This window comes from Anas acuta, chromosome 9, assembly GCF_963932015.1.
Source record: "Anas acuta chromosome 9, bAnaAcu1.1, whole genome shotgun sequence".
NCBI classification, from domain to species: domain Eukaryota; kingdom Metazoa; phylum Chordata; class Aves; order Anseriformes; family Anatidae; genus Anas; species Anas acuta.
The window spans coordinates 21,512,019-21,535,868 of record NC_088987.1 but is presented as its reverse complement, the minus strand read 5'-3'; the positions used below and the strand labels follow the sequence as shown (position 1 = coordinate 21,535,868).

Sequence of the window (23,850 nt, the reverse complement as noted above, 5' to 3'; positions counted from 1 at the left end):
GGCAGGGGTGGCTGCAGGGGCTTTCTGAAAACCACCTAGAATGGTGGGCATCTTCTGGTGCAACTTGATCTGAAAGCCAATACTACAAACACGTTCGGTGCCTTGAATTGCAAAAGGACAGACTGGAGATGCCACTGGCTGCAGAGAGCAGGAGAGGCGTGGAAGAGAACTGAGTCCTGGCTCTGATCTTGTGCAACGAGCATTTCGGAGCTGATGCTCAAGGCCAAGAGGACTGATTGATTATCATTAGGAAGTTGTCATCTGACTGGTATGGGGCTTTAGACATGCGTTATCTTAGAAATATCTTACCCTTTACTTTCAATAGTCCCCCACACTTAAGTCTTGTAAACAGTCCACATACACTTCAGTCTTGCAATGAGCTCAGGACCTTTTTTCTCAGATCTTGTTTTTTTGATACAGTTCAACAGCTTTTGCACTCACTGTCATATACCATTTCACGTGCTCTTTGGAGCAAAGAATAATCTGTCACCACCCTTTCACCTACAGTGCTCAGTATTTATCCAGTCACTAACTGCTGCACCTCTCTCGCTCTTAAAAACATTCTTTTTTCCCATCTTGCATGAGAAGCTCGCAGCTTCTCACAACTGAGCGCCATGTAAATATTTATGTTTCAGACCAGAAAGTAAGCTTCAATAGGACACATTTTCCTTCCCCACCAGCATAGATGTGGGGAGGGGCAAGAGCCGAGCTGGGAAGAGCAGGAAGGACATAACTAAGCTTGTCCTGAAATGTTCTGTGGTTGTGTTCTCCTTCCAGTTTGCCAATATGATGGCCTACTCATGTGCTGCCACTGGGATCCTCAGTACCACAGCATTTACACACAGCCAAGGGCTGTAGGTGACACGGGCAGCAGCTCCCACCTGCCCACCTGGCATAGGCCAGGAAATTGTTAAATTGTTCCTTACAGGGACGGGATGTTTTGTGTTTCACTTTAGGACCTGCCTGAGCTCCTTCCTGCGTGCTCTGCCCCGAGCCGAGGAGCAGGTCAGGAAGAGAAAAGTGGCTGTCTGCTGCCCAGAACACCTTCTGCAAGTAAATGAAGAGAATTGCTCTTAAATAGTGTTTTCCTCCAGAAAATCTCCTGCAGATGGCAAAGGTGAAGCAAAGGAATAAGTGACTTTACAGAAGTCACTGAACAGATTGGTAACAGAACACAGAAATGATTCTATGTTTTCAAACCCTCTGTCTGTAGACACAGCAATCAAGTATTTAGGAGATTATGAATGGTAGGTGTCAGGGTGACATTTCTCTTTCAGAAGGAAAAACATACCTTTTTCTCACCCATGCTGACCTTCATAAAGTTTTGCTAAGATTAATTCACTGAATATTTTTCCTACTGTTTTCTTGAAAAAAATAAATGTTCAAACATGCTGAGATATTTTCCCCCTTCACCCAGTACTATTTAGTCTCTTGTAAAAAAAGCAAAGCGTTGTCAATACACTCAGGCTTCAGAAAATAACTTCTATTTATCTTTGAGTATTATCACCTTTATCTTAGTGTTGAGGTGGGCAGTTATTTACCCACCTGTGGTCTGCAGATACCTATTTTTATGTAGCCCAACTTCTATGTTGATCGCAGCAGTGGGCATAGATTTCTCTCCCTATTTTTTTCTCTCCTCCCAAGCAAAGCAGATGCTCCCAGGACAGCACCCTGCACAACCTGTATTCCTGCAGCATCAGGGATTCTTCTTTTCGCCACTACAGACCCACGCTGTGCTATTTATTATGGTTATTACACACCCAACCGCAAGTCATACTGTCAGCTCATGCCCTTGCAGGTCATTTATCCTCCAGAACTAATCTTTTCCGTAAGCCCTTTTCCTTTGACCACCCACGTGATACTCGTGCAGACGATTGAGGTGACCTTCCCATTGTGTGCTTCTGCTACCTGGCCTTAGCACCAGCACTATTGGTCCGGATACACTCTGAGGCTGAACGGGCTGTGCCAGGGGTGACTCCGTCCCTCACTGGGGATGCTCCCAAGCATCCAGGCACTCAGAAGAAGAGGGTGGCACTCTGCAAGGGCTGGGCACCCGCGGAGCGAAGGATGCGAGACACACGGGTCCCTTGGCAGCCTCTGTCAGCGTCTGCGCAGCCCAGCTTACACAGCTGGACCCCGTTTACAATTCTGAAAGGATTTTTTCTTTTTTTCTTGTTTGCTTGGCTGGCTGTTTTACTTTCAGATCGCTTAACAAACAGGAAATAAAGAGGACATCAAACAAATGACAAACAGAGCTCCACATACTGCCCCACTCAGCTGGGAAGCTCAGTGTGAGTCTTTGAGGGATGGGGGTTCCAGCGTCTGTGCCTCCCTGGACGCGACCCACTTCTTCCCAGCCCTTCCCTTTTATCCTACGACTATGAAAGAACTTTTTATTTAACCAGCATGGGGAACCCTTCAGTTCAGCTGCCTGAAAGCCAGACCACTACTTAACTGAAAACATACGTGGAAAGAAAAGAGAAAGAGAGAGTTAAAGAGAGGAATACAGTCTTCATTGCCTCTGTGGACCACGATGGCATGTGGGGGAGGCAGCTTCCAGCATATTGACAAAAAAATCCAACTTATTGTACAGCTGCCAAATCAAGCTAAAATGAAATATTTTTGATGGAGCAAATGATACTTGCTTAAGCCCTGTGCAAAGCCCCAACCTCCCACCAATTTAGTGATTTCAGCCTTCACTCTCATACCGCACAGCTGTCTTGAATGAGCAGGCACCAACCATTCCAGCCCATTTCAACTAAAATAAGAGTGTGGCAAAATTACTCCAATTTTATTTAGAGTTACTTTGATCATAAGGGTATTCTGCCCAAGGCACTGCCTCAGCAGACGGAGCTTTTCCAGCCTCCTGATTTCAGAGGCCCCTATAAAATCAGGAGGCTGAAAAAGCTCCATCTGCTGATTTTCTAGTGGCCTACAGAATCCATGAACTTCTGGTTCATCACCCTTTTTACGGAGTGGTGCCAGAAGCAGGACAAAACCTTTATCTCATTACAGACTGTTAGAGCATTTTTTCCCCTTCTATATGGGAAATTCCTTGAATGCAGTCTCACCATTGATGTGCTATGGAGGAAGTTATTAAAAAGCTTAGTTAGTAAATTCTGCAGCCACGTTTTCCCTGTGGAGTGGACGTTCCTCTGCCTATTTACCCAGAATAGTATTTCATTCAGTTTTGGGCCTCTCACTGCAAGAAAAATTGAGTTGCTGGAATGCATTCAGAACAGAGCAACAACGCTGGTAAAGGAACTAGAAAACAAGGTATAAGAGGAGCAGCTGAGGAAACTGGGGCTCAAAGTCTAGAGAATAGACTGAGGGTAGACCTCAACACACTCTACAACTACCTGAAAGGAGGTTGTAGCAAGGAGGCCATTAGTCTCTTAAGTTAGTCAGCAAGCAATAGGACACAAGGCAACAGCCTCGAGTCAGCACAAGCACATGTGCTAAAGCAGGGAAGAACAGAGTGCATGGAAATGTATTCTGTGTTCTTCAGACTCAGGTTGCCACATCTTTCAAACTAGATTTAAACTCCATATGAAGGTTAATGATAGCAATAAAATAAATCAGCCCTATTATAAGTGCTCCATCTTAGTCTATTAAGTTAGTAAATCTATACTACACATATATTATGCAGTCATAAATATCTCTCCATGTTTATATTTTAAACACATAAAACATAATTCACCACGGCAGGAATTACTTTGCATTCAGTAGAGCTAAAGGCAGAGCACGGTCTGATGCCAGGCTCTTGCCACCCCTTTCCACCTGAACCTACACCAGTATTTAGAATTTGAGAGAAGCTTTTCCAAACGTTTTCCAAGCTGTAAATACATCAACAGCATCTAATTGGAGAGCTCCTAGAGCGCGGTTCTGAGGGTTGCCTTCAGAAGGGATCCTACACCCTGCAAAGCTGGACCTTCCTTGGGCGTGCTCAGCTCTCACTTCTCTAAACTCACACAGCTTCTTCCGAAGGTGAGCAAAAGCCACCTGGGTATGAGCAAAGACAGATTTTACCTTCCTGTGTAAAATTCATGTAGCCTTATAAGACAAGAATATGACAGGTTTCTGAAAAGGCTGGGATATGCTGCTCCATCCTCATGGCAACTGGAGGAGCAACTGGAGCTGTACCTGGGCAGACAGTCTTTTTTCCTAATCCATTATGTGCTGTAGGCAAGTTGTTTGCATTGTTGCATATGCAACATCTTTGAGTGATTCTGCAGCATTCAGACTGGTAATGAAGGCAGGGGAATCAGAATCGGAGCAATAATTAATCTGAGAAAGAGATCCCTAGTTAGCACGTGCTCTGCAGTAAGTTGTATGTAACGATTATTTGACTAAATTTCTATGACCTAAGCTCACAGATCTTAAAGAATAGAGGTTTCTGTTCTTAAACCTTCTTACAAGCTTTTGACTAAGCACCCTGACCTGTCATCAGCACATACATGTATGATGGACAAGTCACATTATACCACAGCATTCCTTGCATGCACGTACAGGGAGGGTATTTGCCTTAAATGTAGCCAAACCTGAGCCCTAAACTCTGTTTCTTGCTATGTTAGCCCACTTTTTTTTTTTCTCTAACAAAGCGATATCTTCACCTGGTGAAGATATCGCTTTGTTAGAGATACCCTTGAAATCAATGGAGTTACTCACCGGTAGCAAAATCACTACAGAAGGATGCTTATTTTGCTGAAACGCTGTTGATGGCAGGACCGTGGCGCACACACTCTGCATGCCCCCATCTCTAACACTTTTATTCACAGGTTCAATGACAAACGGGACATTTAAAAGAATCTAAAGGAAAATAAGGCTAACTGTCCAGCACCAGCCCTCACTGGTATAGTTAAGCTGATTACATACAACTGACATTACCCTGGCAGCCAAAGCCCAAGAGCACAGAGTTTCAAACTTCTTTTGCTGCTCTGGCTTATTTCGCTCAGCAAATCTGGTAAACTGCATTAGCAAAGGCACTTTTTCTTCTGTAAAAGACCAGTCTACACAAGGCCCGTTTTGTTAGTACAGCTATGCTGGCAAATCCCTTAAGCAGAGGCAGATCCCAGCAGAGCTGTAGATGAGGGCCAGAGTTCAGATTCATAAATCAGAAACCACTGGGGACCAGCTGAGACCTCATAGCTGCCTGCGAACCTGCTTTCACTTGCAGCAAAAGCACCTCGATGCAATAGTTTTAATGTCTTTTACCAAAGCTTAAAATGGCCTGTATTTCCTGCGAACTAAGAACATATCCACGGAACACATACTGAAGCTTTCTTTATGCAATTTGTAAGTAAAGGGACACGAGCACCCGTGGAGCAGCCAGGAGAGGCAATACCGATCCTCCTGCTCACACCTGCCCCAGGAAACAAAAGCTGGCTCTGGCTGCTGGACATGTTCCATTTTCCATCCTTCAAGTTCTATTAGATCTTCAGATCAAAGTGTAGCGGGGCTTGTCATCTTTTATTTTGTTGCTTTGCAAAGCTCCAGCTTTTGCAGGCTACGTTTCAGTCTGCTGTGTTCTGCTAAAGCAGCTTACAGCTCGCCAGGGACAGAGAGCAGCTCTCCCCCATGTTTATATCCTACCAAGCACAGTGTAGGTAATCAATAAATCAGAGATTGCCTCAATAAAACGTTGTATACGTTTCATTAAATCATTTAAGCATGTGTGTAAGTAACTGCATGAAAAACATCCAAGTAGAGCACTGCAGAACTCCATAATGCCAAAGACATTAGGGAAAGGGAAGGTGGCCTTTGAAAAATGGATGGCTAGAGAGGTCGTGGCTTTCAGCCACGCTAGAGCTCTTTGCTTCCAGTGTAAAGCACACCAATCATTCCCCCTGACAGGAGAATTAAAAAGACAAGAGACTATTTAAGTGGTGGACAGTTCTCCCCTCCATACTGATACCATATTTCAGTAGCTTTTAAACACGTAACTGCTACATGTTTGGCTCTTCACCTGCCATAACTCACGAAGAAATGCTGGGCAGGGCTGAGGCTGGCTACTGGAAGAAGCAATAATTCGGATAGCCAGCAATGACGGGCAGAGAAAACGCAGTGCTACAAGAGAACACAAGTGAGTACTTGCCCCAGCCGTTACAAGCACAAAAATGTGATCCTGCAAGACTGAATCTTTCCAAGGTCTCAGATAGGGAGCAATAGGGAATGAATAAGAACAGAAACCCATGGGGTAACACCTGAGCACCAGATCTGCTGCCCATCCCACTGCAGTCCCTGCTTCTGATGGGCGCTCCTTGCCCTCGCAGCAGCTGCACCCCCCCAGTGCCTCCTGTCCTTCCCCAGCAGCAGCCAGCAGGGCTTCCAGACAGTTAATTAATGCAGACACTGGGGACACAGCTCTTTTGCTACCACTATGACACTACTAGCATTACGGACCATTCCCCTTGGCTAAGGTAAAAGCCTATTTCTGGCTGCTCTGCAGCCCTGCTCCTGACTCTGGGCAGGCTGAGCAGCATCTGGGGATGTGGACTTGGGGTCCTATTCACAATCCCTCCAGTATCCTGCAAGAACAAAGCTGGTCCCATTTGCTGCCATCGATCAACAGCAATGCACAGAGACCACTGAGAACCTAAGGGCAACGTCTGCTAGCCTACCAAGTACCCTGCAATTTAGAGCCAGTTTCAAGTGGCTGCAAGTTCAGAGCCGCATCTCCTTAACAGGAGTGGAAAAAAGAAAAATCCCTGCAACCCTGTCCCAGCTCTTGTCAACTCCATGGGGCACCCATAGGGTGAGCCCCTCTGCTCTTTTTGGTGTGGGTATCACAGCACAGCTGCGTACAAGCAACAAATGGGTCCAGATGTGGAGAGAACATGGATCCAGACCAAAATGGGACCCAGGAGCAGAAGCTGCTGGCCCTCGTAAGGACTGTGAGGAAGAAGGACGAGCTGTGCGTGTGCCTGGAGGTCCCACACCAGCACTGCCACACACAGGGTGCTCAGAGCACTGAGGTGGTGCTGCTGTGGGCTCTGGGGTGATGAAACCCAAAGCGTTCACAGCACCGCTGCATGGGAGGGACGGAGTCAGCACATCAGGCACTCCACCAGGAAAACATTCAGAGATGGTTAAAAATGCTCCAAACGCTTTAATGAGTGCTTATGATTTTTAATATCTGCATGTCAGATCTTCTTCTTATTACTATTCCTTCTCTTTTAATAAGTATAAAAGGACAGGGAAGAGCTAAGATATTTCCTGATGTATTCTGTTTCCCTTTAGATAAATAAACCTGTAAACATTTCAAAAGATGCTCAAGTTTTTGTTTTCAATACACACCACCCATGTCATTTCCTCTCAAAAATACGCTTGTGGGAATGCTCCACAGTTCTCATATTTATATTCAAAACAGACAGCCTCTGACTGCAAACCAAAGCAGTCTATAACCAGCACCTCTGCACATGACCAGGTCTCACTGATGTGTAAGATATACCGTCTTCACTGATACAGAGTCATACATTTTTTCTTCTGCAGGTTGTAATACGTTTCCTAGACTGCTGATGTGTGATGCTTCCAGATATTTACTGGGTGTTTTGCTACAGACACAGAGCTCTGTCAGTTTTTTTTTTTGTTTGTTTGTTTTTTAAAAAAGTACAGATTAAGTCATACTGGCATTTTTTCTTTTTGATAGTTCATAGTTATTTGATAGTTATCTCAGAACAGAAATGATTCAGTCCCAAGCACTCGTTTGTGCTACTACCCATTTAATCTGTGCTAAGAGTGCCCAAGTATAACTACAGCAGAAAACCCAAGTAACTCTTCTGCCCCCTGTCACCTGGATGCACAGATTTAACTTCAGGATGTGCTGTTTAGCAGTTGTGTCAAGTGGCTCTGGCAAGATCCACAAAAACAGCGGCCAGTGACTAGCTTGTGCAATTCTCAGCCCATCAGAAGAGCTCACCTTCCAGGGGCCAACACACCAGAGGTGGTGGAACTGAAGGCAGCAGCACGGTCTTGCCACTGAAAGGCTTGTCCCTCCCTTCACCTTGCTCTCTGCTGATGGCAGCAGAGCACTTACTGACATTAAAATGAGTGCCAGAAAAGAGACAGCATGCTGGATTCGAAGTGCATGGCCTGCAGGTTGAAAGGCTGTTGTTGGGTTTGTAGATTGAGTTTAATGCCAGTTGGTTATTCTGTGGTATGTCCAAGGAGGGAACATGACATCATTCATCCATAATTCCCGCCCCCCCCCCTCTTTTTTTTTCAAGCTATTGACAGATCTCTGACTAATAAACAAGATTCATTGTGTAATACTACCTTGTTTTTATTCAGTCTGGCACCAGGTTTATTATCTATTTCCATCAGCTTTTTGTTTGTTTTAAATGTCTACAAGAGGCGGATTCCTTAGGGAAAGAAAAGAAAGAATAAAAGTTAACTCATTTCAACTCTGGAGTTCCTGAGAGTTTTTTTAAAGCCTTTTATAAAACAAACAGATGAGAGGAAAGGTCTCTGGTGCTCATAGGATGTGAAAGTAACCTTCAAAATGTGAGTCAGATATAACCTATGCAGTAACATCTACCTGAGCTGGCAAAGAGCTCGAAGCAATAACGCATGAACTACTGTCCAGTTCTGCTTCTGTAATAAGTATCCACACCAACTATTTCAGTGCTCAAAGACCTAAAAAGGGAACAGGGCTATTACTCCAGTGATCTGTAAAATACCACGTTGTCAATCTCTAATATTGAAAAAAGTCCCACATAAATTCCATTTCCCCAAAAAGACAAGAGACCACGTTATAAAAATATGAAATTAAATACTTGTAGGCATTGTGCTATGCCTTCATATCCTTAATTCTCTCGTAGATAGTGAGGTCAAAATTGTAGGCTTTCATCCACATTCAGAAATGTAAGAAAAACGTTAAAATCGTCCTGTAGCCACTTGGCTTTCAAGGGGTGTAAAACAGATTGCTCTAAAGCTCACAGTCAGCTTCTGAGACAAGGTCAGCAACCAAATGTTGCAACCATCACTTCAGCACATGCTAAACTGGGCCTGACAGGGTAAATTCTACAGAAGCAAGTCGGAGAGGTTTTGGCTGCAGGGGTGTTCCATGAAATTTGCTTATCATTTACTCATTTGCTCAGGGTAAAGGCTCGCCCCCCAGCCCAAGCTGATACAGAGAAAATGATTACTGTAAAAGGCATTACCTCATCATTAACATCAAGGGACCGCACGCCTCTTCCCATATTTGTTACTGAAAACCAGTAATAAGTGTGGGCTGTGCAAATAAAGCCAAAATGGCAGTCCAGATAACCAAAGGAATTGTCACAACACAGGAGAGGTTCCCTCGTATGACTGTACCCGTAAGGGTACACCTAAAAAGCAAGTCTATTTCCAAGCTTACTTCAATGGGAAGAAAAATGTAGGCTTTTAAAATACTGATTGTCTCTCTCTCAGCTATTCAGGTGAAAATGCCAGAGTGGAACAGCAAAAGGAGAAGTGTCAGTGGCAAGAGCTGTACTGCAGCCCTACATTTAAGAGCAAGCTTTGATCCTGTGCATGTAGGGTGAGATAAGAGAGCAGGGTGGTGCTCTTGTTTTAGGGGCAGGACATGCTGTAAGCTCCCTTTATCCTGAGCAAGCTCTGGATTTGCATCCAGCACAGCGCAATGCCACGCTCAAGGCAAGGAACCACTGCACAAGTCTCCCACCGTGCGCCCCCAACCTGCTCTTGTCCTCAGGGATCCTCTTGGATCTGTAAACGTAAGTAAAGACAAGACAGTCCTGTCTCCTGTGCAAGATTTGCCTCAAGTCAGAGCCTGGGTTGATTTCTTCAATAACAAAAACGATAATACACATTTCTGCCCCTAGTGACTATGATGTGCAGAGAAGGGAGAGGCAGAAGAGCAAGCCTTCACACACGCCGTGCTCTCAGCAGCATTCCTCCCTGCGCTGACACACGCCGCCCTTCCGTGGCACCAGCCATTCATTAAGTCAGAAGGCTTGGCTTTGCTCTCTAGGTAGTTAATAAAGCGTGCTGTGTAGAGCTGTGGAGCCCTGCTCCAGGCACAACCCCTATGACAAGCTCTTCCTTATTGAAATCTGCTCCGCTGTAGCTCAATTTTGTTTGTACAAGGACTTCCAGAACTTCAGAGAATAAAACTTGTGCAGTGTTAACAGCTCTTTGTGGATCTCTTTTTGATCTCCAGTTATCCAAGGTCAAGCTGGACAGACTTGAGAGATTATTTATCTGGTTGCAGACCACTGAATGCGCTCCATTGGTACAGCTCCCAGTGTGCTCTGTAGAAATTTTAACTGACTCAACTGACAGCTGAAATTTTGCCTTGCCTTTATGGCCAAAAAGATGAAGAAACTGAGCTCTTCTATTTTTCCACAAAGGCTCCTTATCACTGAGATTGCTCTCGCCATTACAACAGTAAGGGCTGTGCAGTACAGAACCTCGAGGCTTACAAGAAGTCAGTGCAGACAAACCATCTCTGAACCAGACGGAAGAGGTCTGGTGCAGAAAACCCACCACAGTTCCTGCCCCCATCTCTACTTCCCTACTTCAAAAAGAAAAATAAGCAGAGAGCAAATAGCTACCCAGCCATTGTCCCATGGAGCTCGTCCTGTCCACCCACACCGATCTCGGGGCAGCGTGGGGGCTGTTGGCTCCCCGCCGGGTCCCTCGCACCAGCACTGTGCTCACAGCAAGAGCTGACTTCTGTCTTGAGCACCAGCTCTACCTAGAAAGGAAAAGAAAGAGCATGTTGCCCTGCCGTTTCACAGGGAACCAAAGCTAGCACAACATATCATCTGAAGACTAAATGTTTACTGCCATCGGATCCATCCATCTTCTTTGGGAGGAGCCCTTTTTGCCAGTCTCACTTGTGTTGGTAAAGGGGCAGCAAAGAGTCTTTTATCTGAAAGCACGTTTCCCTGGAGATCAAAAGTATATTCTTTAGTTTTCAAATCTTCCCTCTTTATCCTCACAGTTCCCATATACGGGAAAAAAATGGCAAAGTGTTAGTGGGGTACGTATAAATCACACCAACCACTGATCCTCTTATCCAGTAACCATAACACATCAGATGCTGAGAGTCTTTCTCCAAGCGAATAAAATAAATTACATTTTGCTGGCCAGCATACCAAACCTTATGTTGGTTATTGTAAATTACTGAAAGTGCAAAGGTATAGTCTTTGTGTGCTCTTTTTGGAGTGTGGAACACGAACATCAAAGAAGGCAGTTATCATAGCTGCCCTCTCTGTCTCTGCCTTTGACAATAGACTGATCTCCTCCAATTCACTACAGAGTTAAAAGAAACAGAATTAGACAAACAATTTGAAAAAAAAAATGAAAAAAGAAAAAGAAAAAAGAAAAAGAAAAACACTTGCTACCAAAGACAATAAATTATCTTTGTTATAAGTATCATAACTAAATATTTTGGCACTAAAATAACTGATTATGGGATAAAATCTTAAACAGAGCTTAAAAAGAGTTGAAGAAAAGGATACGTGCCGTATGAAAGTTTTTAAATTTCTCAAAAACTTGAATATTATATCACCTTTGCAGTTGATCAAAAACAGAGAGAATGTCATCAAAATTTCATTTATAAACCATAAAAGATTATTATCGTTCATGTGAAAATATTAGTCAGTGTGAAATCACCCAACTTCAAGACAATTTTTTTTGGCCAAGCTGTCAGAAGTGAGCTTGCCTCTCTCTAGGACAACTCGCACGGAGCCACTGAGCTGCAGTCGGGATTCTTCTAAAACAAACCTGCACTTTTTGCATTCTTCACCATAAAACCATGAGAATCCAGCTCTTTCTCACCATGAAAAATGTGTCACAGCCATCACTGCCAGGTGTTTGTCCCATTCAAACTCATAAACCTGTTTTAATTTCCAGAGTGCCACAAAACCATGCATGGCTGTACCCTGCTCCAGCCCGAGGACAATCTCAGAAATGAGAATGCTTGCTTGTGCAAATTAGGCTGAAGTGAGGAAGTAAAGCAACCTGAGAATATTCATGACATAACTTGCATGGTCTATTTCTCATCACGACAGAACAGAGGATGGCTGCAGTTTGTGCTTTAAGCTAGTTTTTCCCTGAACAGCCTGATTTGTGCTTTCAGGTCTCTGCGTCCTTTCCCAACAGGTCGATGAGATTCAATGCTTGCCGAGACTCCTCATCACGTTAAAACTTTACCTTCTTTCAAGCAATATGCATGACTCATCAGCTCAATAGTCATGACAAATAAACCAAATTTCCCATCTGTGCCACTGCAAGCAAAGGCCACTTAAAACCAGCACCTACAGATGCTGCTTCGACACAGCGCAGCAATTCCAGGGCCGAGGAGCTGCCCACCACCCTGACCTCCTCCCAGCACAGGGTTGGAGCAGCTCCCTGCTCTCTCCTGTGCTTGGCTGAGAGGCAAACAATGTGAAAGTCACTCCTGTGAGAAAAGAGTGGCTCATCTCCCCGTCAAGTAGGGTGTTTTAATTATGTTTCTTGGTTTAGAGAGGCACCAAGATGACTTTGTTTTTATAAGTGCTCTGGAGCCTGAGGCACTCGTTTGTATTACGGTTGGGTGCTTTTATTGTATATTGTGTTTTTAATTGTTCCTTAGAAGAGCGAGCAGTTTTCCAATGAGTAAATACATTATTATTATTTCTGATTCCATAATTATTTGGATCACTGTGGTGCATGTCAGCCACATGACTTGTGTGTATCTTTCTTTCTCCTCCTCTCTCAAAGGATTCTGTTGTTTGGATTATGCAATCATTTTGCTAATACCAGGACAGATGGCCACAATGAAAACATACAGAGTGCTCCCTCTGATAGATACTTGCCAACATCAACAGGAAAGAACAGAATTAAATTCATGAACTTTAGAGAGAAAGCACAAGCTTGTTCTTGAGCAGGGAACAGTGTAATGCTTTTATGTGCACAGCAAAAGCCAACGACAACCTACAGACATGAAAGCTGCAAGACTAGAACAATCCAAAACAGGGCCCCAAATAACCTTTTGCATCCATATAACAGGGCGTTGCAAATCTCCTGTTTGCCACAGAAGGCACAGGTTGGACTTGGATAGGATGCAGCATGTTGGAAACATCCTAGGAAGTATCTCCTGCCTCTTGCATTTAGCAGGACAGCCTCGTCCCATCTTGTATGATCTGAGCAATTAACTGATCACACACCTTGATGCAGGACAGCATCTCCCCAGTCTCACTGAGTTTCTATAAGGACTTTTGGTTTGGGAAAAACAAAGGCTGAGGTACCACCTCTTGAAGGCTGCCAAGTCCTCACTTTGCTCATACGTTTGCTCAGAAGCTGAACGAGCCATGCCTAAACCACTGTTGCTTAAAAATCTTCCCTGGCAGAGCTGTCACAGCTCCCCCAGTCTATTTGCTTTGCTAGACCCAGCCGCTGGAAAGGTTTCTTAACATCAAACTTAAGTCACCCCCACACACATCATCTAAGCCCATCATCCCTCACCCTTCTCACAGTCCATTCCCTTCCCTTTTCAGCAGCCTCGAAGGCTGTTCCTACATCTCCCTGCTGTCACCTCCAGAGCAGGCCACAACCTAGGGATGCAGGATGGAGCAGCACACACCATAACAGCTCGTCGATAGCTTCTGCATCAACCCCATAGCTTGTGTGGGGCACGGGTAAGTGTGCGTGCCACGTAATGCGGCATGGACAGGGGAAATTGTTGCCTATCCAGTACTGAGATGATCTGGATTTCAGCTTGAAGACTTGCAGATCTGGCCACTAAATTCACCAGACTTCAGTTCCCCAAAGGAAGTCTAACACACTCGGAAAGTTTCCGTCCTCCCGATCCAGCCAGTTTCCCAGGGCATAACTGTTTGTTCTCGACCAAGAGAGAGGCTCCTAGATGTCACTTAGCAACATCAGCAAATCCGTCTCTTTCTCCATGGAAAGAACTTGTGGTGCAGGAGGCCACTCAAGAACAGGAAGATTAAGTCAGAGAATCCCCACCACCAATTGCAGATATCTTTTTTTAAAGACTGAAAAAGAAAAAACAGAGAAGTTAGATTTCACTCTGATGTTCCTGACACTACCAAAATTATGATGCTCAATTGAGCGCAGCTGATAGGAAAAGGCACCTTGAACATAAAAAAGTCAATATTTGCTGTGTTAAATGGGTGGTCTCTGACACTGCCCTCACCTGGTTAGAGTTTGGCACAGAATTTAAATCCCAAAGTCTCAAAATAATTAACCCAAGCAAGGTGTAAGGAAAAGAATCAGGCATCATTGCCAGAGTAAAGCTCTGCAGTTCTTTAAAGCAAGTGACAAAGACCAGACCCTGCTTAGGCCAATACTCCTCGTCTTTGCAATCAAAATGCAGATGCATACACTAACCAGACACTCTGCCAAAGCTTTCACCTACATATTCTGTGGATCTAAACCTCAAGATGAAATGTAAAAATCCTAATACCATGAAAATGTCAATATAGATTTCTCTGGTGTTAAGCCCAGTGTTCACATGCCCTCACAAGCACACTGTGGAACAATATTTACTGATACAATTATATTATTTTCTAATAGAAATTGGTAATATAGATTTGGATCAAACAGAAGTAAAACACCATCATGGAAGTTCCTGCTATGAATCACTCAGGGAACTGTCTGCACTGAAATTCAGATCTTAAAGCTTTTTCTTTTGGTCTCTACCAGATAAATGCAAAAGGCATTGATATTGAGGAGACTTTCCCTCAATTTCTGCATGAATTGGATCAGAACAGTTTTTACAGTTCTGCAACTGCATTTCAAGCAAAATCCCTGCTGTAAATAGCAGAAGGCAAGAGGCTGTGCCTGTGAAATGTGTGATTCAAAACAAGAACTCTGCTGTGAACTCTATGGCTCTGCCCTTGCACAAATTCCACAGCTACAATCGTTTGAAACAACCAACACTTTTTAAAAAAGACGACCGAGTGTGTTTGTGCTTGTTCAAGTGGCTCATACTAACTAATGTCAGCTTTTTGTGAAACTGAGCTTCTACTGGAGAAATATAGCCACTGGCCCTTGCTATCCAGAAGTAGGGCAGATTTTGGAGAACAAGTATTTGCCAAGGCCAGAGACCAGCCTATAGTAAAATGCACGCAAAGGCCAAGGTTGATCAAAAACATCGAAAATTTCCATTAAAAAAAAAAAAGGAAAAAAAAATGAAATAAAGGAAAAAAAAGGAAAAATAAAGGAAAAATGTAATGGTTGCCAAGATCTACAGAGAATAAACAGAATTGCAAATAAATTCTCTCTTTCGGTATACTTATAAAAACAGTGTACATATCCATTAGTCCATCCCACCAGGCCATCTGCTCTGGGCTCCAGCCATGGCACGGAGCCTCCATGCCCTGGGATGGTCCCTGTGGGAAGGGATGCACCTTGGCACAGTGCTTCCCTCCAGAGCAGCTCACTGCCTGTGTTTATGAGCATGGAAATGGACACCAAGAGCAGGTCCATCACCAGTGAGGATGGACCAGCAAGCAGCACAGATACTCCCCCAGAAACCAAAATAGCCTGAGGAGCTACACTGCAAAGAAGTGACCAGAATCAGCACCCCAGTCAGACAGCTCTGGAGCAGCAGCGTTCCTCTCAGCAGACACCTTTCCATGCAGGACTATGTCTGACACTACAGCAAATGAGTAGAGACGAAGGCAGAGTCCTGAATTTATATGGCCCTGTTCTGAGAAGAGCTCAGGCAACTTCCCATAGGGTCTGTAGTGCTTGCAGGGTGGTGATTTATTGCTGACCAGGAATATTTTTCCACATCGTAACATTTTATAACAGATGTTTTATTATATTCATTCCCATGCCAACCCAAAGAAAATGTCACGAACTAAAATTTAGCAAACTAGAATCCTGAGAAAAACTTTTTTTGGTTCTTCATTTCAATCTTCATATTCCTTCCCTCACTTATTCTAGCTATCATTCCTTTGTTTTTATCATTTTTCATAGAAAATGTTTTGTTTTTTTAATGAATACATATTTTGTAACGAAAAAAATTTAGAAAAGCAGCCAGCTGCATTCTTATTCATTACTAGTTCTACAGAATATCAAGTAAAATAGAAAGATGACATGTCAGCTAAGTTTATTTTCTCCATTTGACTTTTCCCAACAAGTGCTTTTCTGATTTGAAAGTTTTGTTTTAGAGTTCTTTAATGGGAACATTTGAAGAATTAAGACAATTAAGATGACTGTTAGTGATACCTTCCTCTAACCTTACCAATTCATCACAGACATTGGAGGCTGACAGAATCCCACTCATTTCATTTGCATCAGCAACTCCAAAGATTTAAATCATATATATGAACACAGCAGTAAGAGTTTACCTCATGGCTATAACACCACTGTTGGCAGTGAAGGTGTATTTAATTTCCTACAGATCACACTAAAGTGTTTTCCCCCCTAATCCATCAAGTGAAGCTTCCCATAAAGGTACTTGTTAGCAACGGGACTCATCTCCCTCTAGCAATTATAAGCATGGCAAAATGAAGATGCATTTCCCACGTAAATTAAAATTGTTGGTATGATTGCAATAGTTGTATCCCCAAGAGAAGCAGCATGTTGGAGGTAGGGGGATAAACAAATATTCTAATCACATCCTTTTGAAAGCTGAAATTTCATTTCAACATCAGTAACTTTTTAATTCCTTCTTAGTTCAGTGGGAACTATAAAAAACAACAAAAAACATGTCCTTGTAGTTGACTACTTCTCAATCTGTGATGATATATTTGCATGTTTATTTTCTGTCCTATAATGATTGGTTTAATATATTTTTCCTTTTTGTTGCTGTTTTCACAGTGCATTTCAGGGACCAGCGTTCACTTGATTTCTGGCTGATGAGTGATTACCCCAGGGGGGGGAGTCGATCTGCAAATCCTACAAACTAACTGAGTTGCATTCCTTGATGTTTCTAGTCTCACTGGCAGTATTTTTACCACACTTCAAGTCCCCACTGCAGACAGCGTAACAGTTGTGCGGACACTTTGCTTTCTTAAAACATTTGAAAGCTCCAATTATTAAAAAACATTTGGCATCTTTCACTATTGCTTTATTGATTGGTTGATTATTATTTTTATTTTTTTTTTAAGGGGATGCAGTGAGGAATTTCAATTTTCAGGAGAATTATCTACTCGCCACTATCCCAGAGGTCACCTAATAATTCCATTACAACACAACATATTTAGCATATCGCCATAATTTGGTGGCTCTTTCCGTACCACTACAGGAGCTGCTTTCTCTGGTAACTGAAGATGTGTCCTATATGCAACTGTCACATGAGCAACTGAAGAAAGATGCACAGAACCAAGGGAGCAGAGCTTTCAGACTGGCCCAGTACCAACTGTCGTAAGGAACACACCCAAAATGCAAACTCTTATCAACTGCTTACTAACCATCTCCACTAGAGATGTTTCAGAAACACTAAATCTGTTTCAAAAGCACTAAAAGTGAAGAAATACAGTAAGTTCATATTTACCCAAGGAGAACATAAGAATATACGATGTCATTTTCTCCTCATATGGAAACAAACGTCAGTGCCCATCAAAACACTTCTGGCTAAACCTTTTTCATTCAATAGACTGTTAACAAAATTGCAAGTCTTAGTGAAGATACCTTGCATTTAGGTAGGGTAGGTTTCTGAGGTCTCAACTGAAGTCACAGAGAAAAATCCTAAATAAAGAAAGACCTGACCTCGGGAACATGAAAATGGATGTCTCAACAGCTCTGCTTCACAGACACTGGAAGGTTTGATCTTGTTCCAATGGGGAATTTCAAAACCTTAAAGGCTGTTGCAAGATTGAGTTCGTTGTTCCTCAGCCAGCTCTTGTTAGCATAGTCATAATAATCATAACCAGAGATTTATGTATTGTCTTTTATCCCCACAGAACTTAAAGCAATTTGTATGTGATTGCTGCCATAAAAAGCATGTATGAAAAAGAAAAGTCTCACTCACACTCTTCACTAAGCAAAAGGGGCCAGTCTGCACTGAAGCATGACAGCTGTTCAAGAAATCACAGTGTTGGGCTTTAAGAATAATTATGAGGAAAATATAGCAACTAATTGAACAGCAGAAGAGTTTTAAATAGGCAAGTTATAATTATTATAACTGAATTTGGCTAGAAGATGAAAGCAAACAGGCAAGCCGTCTTGTCTGAGAGGATGTGTAAAAATCAGCGCGTTATTTGCAATCTTGAGAAACAATTCCAGTTGCACTTGCCTCTACAACCCCAACTTTAATCAGTGGGAACAGCGGTAGCTGCATGCGGATCATTGGAATTACTGGTTAAGTTACCACTTCACTATAAGCATCTTCTCAAAGACCACCAAAAGCAGAAGAGCAATGTCACAGCAGCAGGGCAGTTTGCACATCAGCTACTACTGTTATCATAGACATGAAACTGGATTTTTTTTATTATTATAATTTTTATTTTACTGTTAAACACCAAACTATTCAGCTCTTTAAAGAATTTTTGGAGCAGAGTTTTCATATCTATAAAGTCAAGCAGCAAAGAAGATGAAGACAGTTGACATGATTTCTAATGAAAAAACCTTTATCATTCACACAACTTCAGAGGATCCAAATGCCAATCTCACATCACCTGGGGTTTAAATTCGTGGACAACTCCTGTGAGAGCTCCCACGGCTGCAGTTGGATTCCCAGTTCCTGATGTTTGCCAAGCACTTGAAAGAGATGCTGCAGTGCTTTCACATTGAAAACACTTTAAAAACTATTGTGTCAAAGAGCAAAGCAGAGAACGCTCTGACAAGGAAGGAATTTCCAAGAATTTACTGAGTCAGGCTTCAACTGAACTCACAGCTTCTGAAGTAGAGCTTTTGCTTGGAGAAAAACCAACTGCTTTGTAGCAGAAACAAAGATGAGCTACTTGTGAAGCAATACATAAGAGAAATACAGCACCGAAGCAAGTGGCAATTGCTGTGAGGTTTGATGGGAACTTTGCCATTGTCATGTGAGAAATAATGTTTGTAGGAGGTAGTTCTCACCACTGTGAGCACTTGTGCATTGAAGGTGAAAAAAGACAAAAATAGTGTAAATGATGGAAGATTGGTTGGCCAGATACCGAGTCTTCTGAATCTGTTTGAATTTAAGCAGGAATAACTAAGAAAACTTATAACTGGAATACTCTTGCATCAGGTTTAGCTGCATTATGAAGTCATGTGTAAAACAACATGTAAAAGATTAGTCAAATCATCCTCTAAGACAGAGAGAGGGTTCAGAGGTGGCCTAAATAACGTTCCTCTTGACAAAGAAAACGCTAACTTCGTATGCAGACAGCTTACTAATAGACAAGCTGGACATCAATAATTTGCTACTAATAGCAGAGTCAAAGACAAAACCAAATCACCAGGCACAAATTTAGGGAGAAAAAGTTTTCAGATGAGAGATGTTACCAGAATATTTGATCAGGATGAAGACAAAGCAAAATAATTTTAATATGGGTTAAAAACATTAATAAGAATGTTGTTATTGATAAGAAAGATGTCATTTGAAATTTTTATCCATAGTCAATATAATAGCGTAATCAGGTGAGATCCTCAATAAAATGAAAGAAGTTTTTATATAAATTATACATATTTATGTATTTGTACATTTACTAGAAGACATAGGTTAAATCTACCCCATAAACAACAAAACAGTATTTTGCCATGATGAAAACCTCATTTGACTGACAAAAATACAAAGCTTAAGGGTTATAATAAGAATGTACCTCTCATCAGAGGGAATGGTACCTTTTGTAACACAATAATTACCAATCAGTGAAGGGTAAAATAGCTTTACCCAGCCTACACACATTTACTTTCCACAAGTAATGTAAGTAATTTAAGTGTTCGCTTACCTGTAAGTAATTTACATGTGTAAGTCGACACATATTTACATTCTTTCCTCTTTTTGTTTCTCTTCCTTTTGTACCAGAATGATGGTGACAAACTCTACATGCAGATTTGTCCATCTCCTCAGTATCCTCAGTCAAAGGGGAATTTTAGAGGAGATTTAAAAGTTTCTGTGATAATAGAATGAGACAGTCACTACAAAAAGCCATTTTTGCTCCCTAACTGACACTGTTTAGTATATCTTGGCTGGAACTGATGTCTGAATTTGAAATAGTTCAGATATGTCTTCTGTGTCTCTTGCCACATAAAGCCTAGATAAAATGATTTGTCCATGTCGTGCTTTTATTATTGCCTATTTCATTCAAACCAGCAAAGTATACTGGGACTCGCTCTGAACCCAATGCTAGAAGTCACACAGCTGAAGTGGTGCAACAAAAATGGAGAAAACAAAAACACCACAGTTTAAAAACAAACAAACAAAAAAAAAAAAAAAACAGAATATTGCCAGCACTGATAATCTCTCAACCCAGGCAGCTTCACAACCACAATTAAGGAATTATGGAATTAGGGAAAGGTTTAGAAATGGTGAAGCAGCTTCAGGCAAAACCACATCTTCTCAGGGAAATAGTTTCATATCTTCAAAAAAAAAAAAAAAAAAAGAAAAAGAAAAAAAATTAAAAGTTTTTAATGCAACTCAAAGGAAAGAGGGAAATGGAAAGCAGACTCCAAGTGCAGTTAAAAATGCTGTTTCCTTTTTTAACAAAAGGAGCACAACCATGCCTCTGCTCTGAAAACAGCACTGTTCTCACAGGAGGCTGGGAAGTTCCCAACATCACTGTGAAGGCTGCCTAATGTTTCTCATTAGGCTCATATGAATTCTTGGCTAGTGAAATCCCCAAGGAGAAATTAATAAGCCTGGGTCTGGGTAGAAAGAGAAATTGAATTCTGAATGGATACTTCAGCAGTGTGTTACGAGATCTCCTTAACTACATTTGAAGTCTGCTCATCACACACTCTGTGACCTCTACCAAACACTTTCCCTATACATGTATCCTAAAGATTCACTAGCAAAAGAAGCTTTTGTATCACTAAGTTGCTGAAGACTGTTGGACTCTTCAGCAGACTGGTGATGGAGCTGAACTCAAAGCTGCTTAATCAGGTTCTCTTGGTTTTGCTTCTGAAGGATGGTGTCTGTCCAGTTACCACCGTGAAGGGGGAGAGTCTCTTCTCTGTGTCCTTTATATAATTCCTGGGGCATTGTGCTTTCCTGTACACTTGCCTACAAAAAGTGAGATTTCTCTCTCAGGCAAGAAAATAATGCTCCTGCAGCAAGCCAGCTCAAACCCCTCTTCCACTGACCTTCTACCAACACTTACTGGTATTGCTAAGTGCACAGGGTTCAACAGCACATAGACTTGAGGCTTCACACTTTGCAAGGCTGGGCTCTTGAACCTGACAAAGCCAGGAAAGCACTTAAAAGGACTGACCTCTGGAGAGTTCATTCGCTGCAAAAAAAAAGTGGTAGGATGAACTAGAGAATGAATTGGTTTCTGGCATTTATTTTGCCCACAGAAATTAATCCAGTCACTGCTAAAGCTCTCTTCCAAGAGCTTCTAAAGATCTTTGTTGTCCGTTTTCAACTAATGGGTTTTATACAAAGTTACACAGTGTTTTGAGAACTGAAGAAACTTGCCCCATCCCACCAAAAATGAGTATCTAAAAAACCAAAAACAGAAGAAAACACTTTTTTTTTTTTTTTAATCTGTAGGCAACTTGCACCTAACTTCAAAAGGAAGCCACTATTAAAGCAAGCCCTGTTATGCAAATCCTCAGCATGAACAATATGACAAATGGCCCAGTTCCCTTTCTAGATGCGCACATGAACACGACTAACTGTGCAATGTGATTTTATTTCAAGTTGTCTTTACTTATACAAAAAATAGGTAGAATTTCATTTCCTTTTCCATACTGACTATTCCGTTTTTGGCTGCCACAGAAGAGATTAGCTGTTTGTTCCTACCAGCAGAGTTACGCAGAGGCGGCACATGGCCATTAGCCAGTGTCATGAGCCAACAGCTACAATGAGGTACTTATCCCAGTTGTCCATTCTGTAGGAACAGAGACAGGGAAGCACAGCCTTTTATTCATGCAAAGAAGCAATTTTACTATAGACTGCTAAATCTCTCATGCCAACATTCAGCCAAGTCTAAGAATCAGCAGTAATTGGTCTTGCTGCTGATGGGAGAAATGCATGCTCAACGTGCACATGACACATCACTAAATCAAAGCTCTGGAGGTCAAGAATGATCAGAATCAACTGTTTCCATTCACCAGATCAAATAACTTGTTCTAGTTCCAGCTCAACAGAAGAGTGACTTAGCATTTTATCTGGCTCTGGAGAGGACAGCCTTCAGTCAAGTGAATTCCTTACTTAATTACTGAAAATACCACAGCAGCCCAGCTATAACCATGACCAAACTGCACGATTCCTGCAGTTTAGTTTCTTTACAGGGGCCAAGACCAAACTTTCATTTTAAAAAGAGGAAGGACAAAAGTGATACGAAACTAAAGACAACCCTGCATATGTTTGGAAGAGATGAGTCCTCAAATGACACAGAGGAACTTGAGGGCAGAAGTGGAGGAAACAAAATGAACATACAAGAAACGTGAAGAAATTTATCAAAGTATTTTACCAAAGTACAGCAGCAACTTAGATGGCGAAAAAAATTTAGAAGATGGTATCAACTCCAAATTTTTGGTAAACAGCAAAAATAAGAGAGACATGAAAAATTACATATAGTTAAGCAGCAAGTGAAGGTGTGAGATAAGGTACCTAAATTACAGGTTATGTGATCCCTGTGTTACTCTCACCAGCCGACAACTAGTCCTGCTAAGAAATGCCCAGCACCCAAGGGATGCCTCAAAATTCAGGTGACTTGCAATGGCAGCAAGGACTTGATAACCACCACTACCTGCTCCTTAAAGAATAAAAGGGGTCTAGGTTTGCCCCCTGTTTTTTAGCTTGCTGCTGAAACAGGTACAAATTTCTGGAGTTGATGAAAAGTTCCACATATTCAGGAATACAGACCTTTGTATTTAGTACCTGCAGTCCGACGAGCATCCCTAGGTCACTGAGAGATGGCTCCAGAGCTCTACCTCCCTTACAGTGCACAGTCCCTACTCCTGCACCCAAAATCTCTCTAATAGGATCCATTCTGGGATAGACAACCCAAAGGCAATTGGCCATGGAGACAAAACTGGGACAGGAAGAACTTCAATCACAAGGTTGCCACAATGACATTTCAGTCTTTAAACTTTTTTTCAGATTTTTTTTTTCCAGTTTTTCTGCTCAAGTTGGGTGACAACAGCTGTGGGTTTGGGTTTTATTTCACTTGAGACTTTGTAGATGGGATCATCCAAAGAAACTAGGATTTTCTACCAAAAAAAAAAAAAAAAAAAAAAAAAAGTTTTAAATAGCCTAAACCAGACCAATTTTCATGTCAAGGCTGCCTTCAGACTTTGTGCATAGGTTGGGTGATGCAACATCAAATTTTGTTTGGACAAGATTTCTGTCCTTGCAGTAACAAAGAGCAGAAGACAGTAAGTGGTCTTCATTGTGGAAATGTTAGCAACTGGGCAGTTTCAGCCTGACCATTCAACTTTCTTTCTGATTTTCAATATTTCTGCACATTGTGAAAAGTACACAGGAATCTGCCTTCTTGCCAGTAGCTGAATGAATCACAATCACCCTCAACAAGTAAAGCAGGCTAAATATAGACACAAACAAAAAACATTATAGACTTGCCATGAATTAATTTACTTGCATGTTACACAAGATTAAACAGCAAACAGAAGGGAATTCATGGAAGTGACAATGATTTTTTAAAAGCTTAAAAAGAGTTGAGTTCTGCATTGCAGTTGAAAGCAATGCTGATTCTCACGTGAACAACTGACTTTGCAAATATGTACTTGAACATGACATGATATAATTTTTACTTGATATAAGATTAAAAC

The 23,850-nt window shown here is 42.0% G+C and overlaps 2 long non-coding RNA genes across 8 annotated transcripts in view; both read right to left on the bottom strand.

Annotated features, from left to right (window-relative positions):
- LOC137861076 (uncharacterized) overlaps positions 1-23,850 on the bottom strand; it is a 103,922-nt gene that overhangs the window by 34,914 nt on the left and 45,158 nt on the right. The window contains exons 6-7 of one of the 7 annotated variants that reach the window (XR_011099358.1): positions 21,213-21,341; positions 19,714-20,006 (exon numbers count right to left, since the gene is read on the bottom strand). The exons of the other annotated variants lie outside the window; for them this stretch is intronic. This is a non-coding gene — a long non-coding RNA (uncharacterized lncRNA). Of the gene's footprint in view, positions 1-19,713; positions 20,007-21,212; positions 21,342-23,850 lie in introns of those variants that run through there. 7 annotated transcript variants of the gene reach the window in all.
- LOC137861087 (uncharacterized) lies at positions 7,082-10,695 on the bottom strand. Its single transcript, XR_011099369.1, has 3 exons — positions 8,537-10,695; positions 8,275-8,360; positions 7,082-7,569 (listed from the first exon to the last, which is right to left on the bottom strand). It is a non-coding gene; the product is annotated as an uncharacterized lncRNA (long non-coding RNA).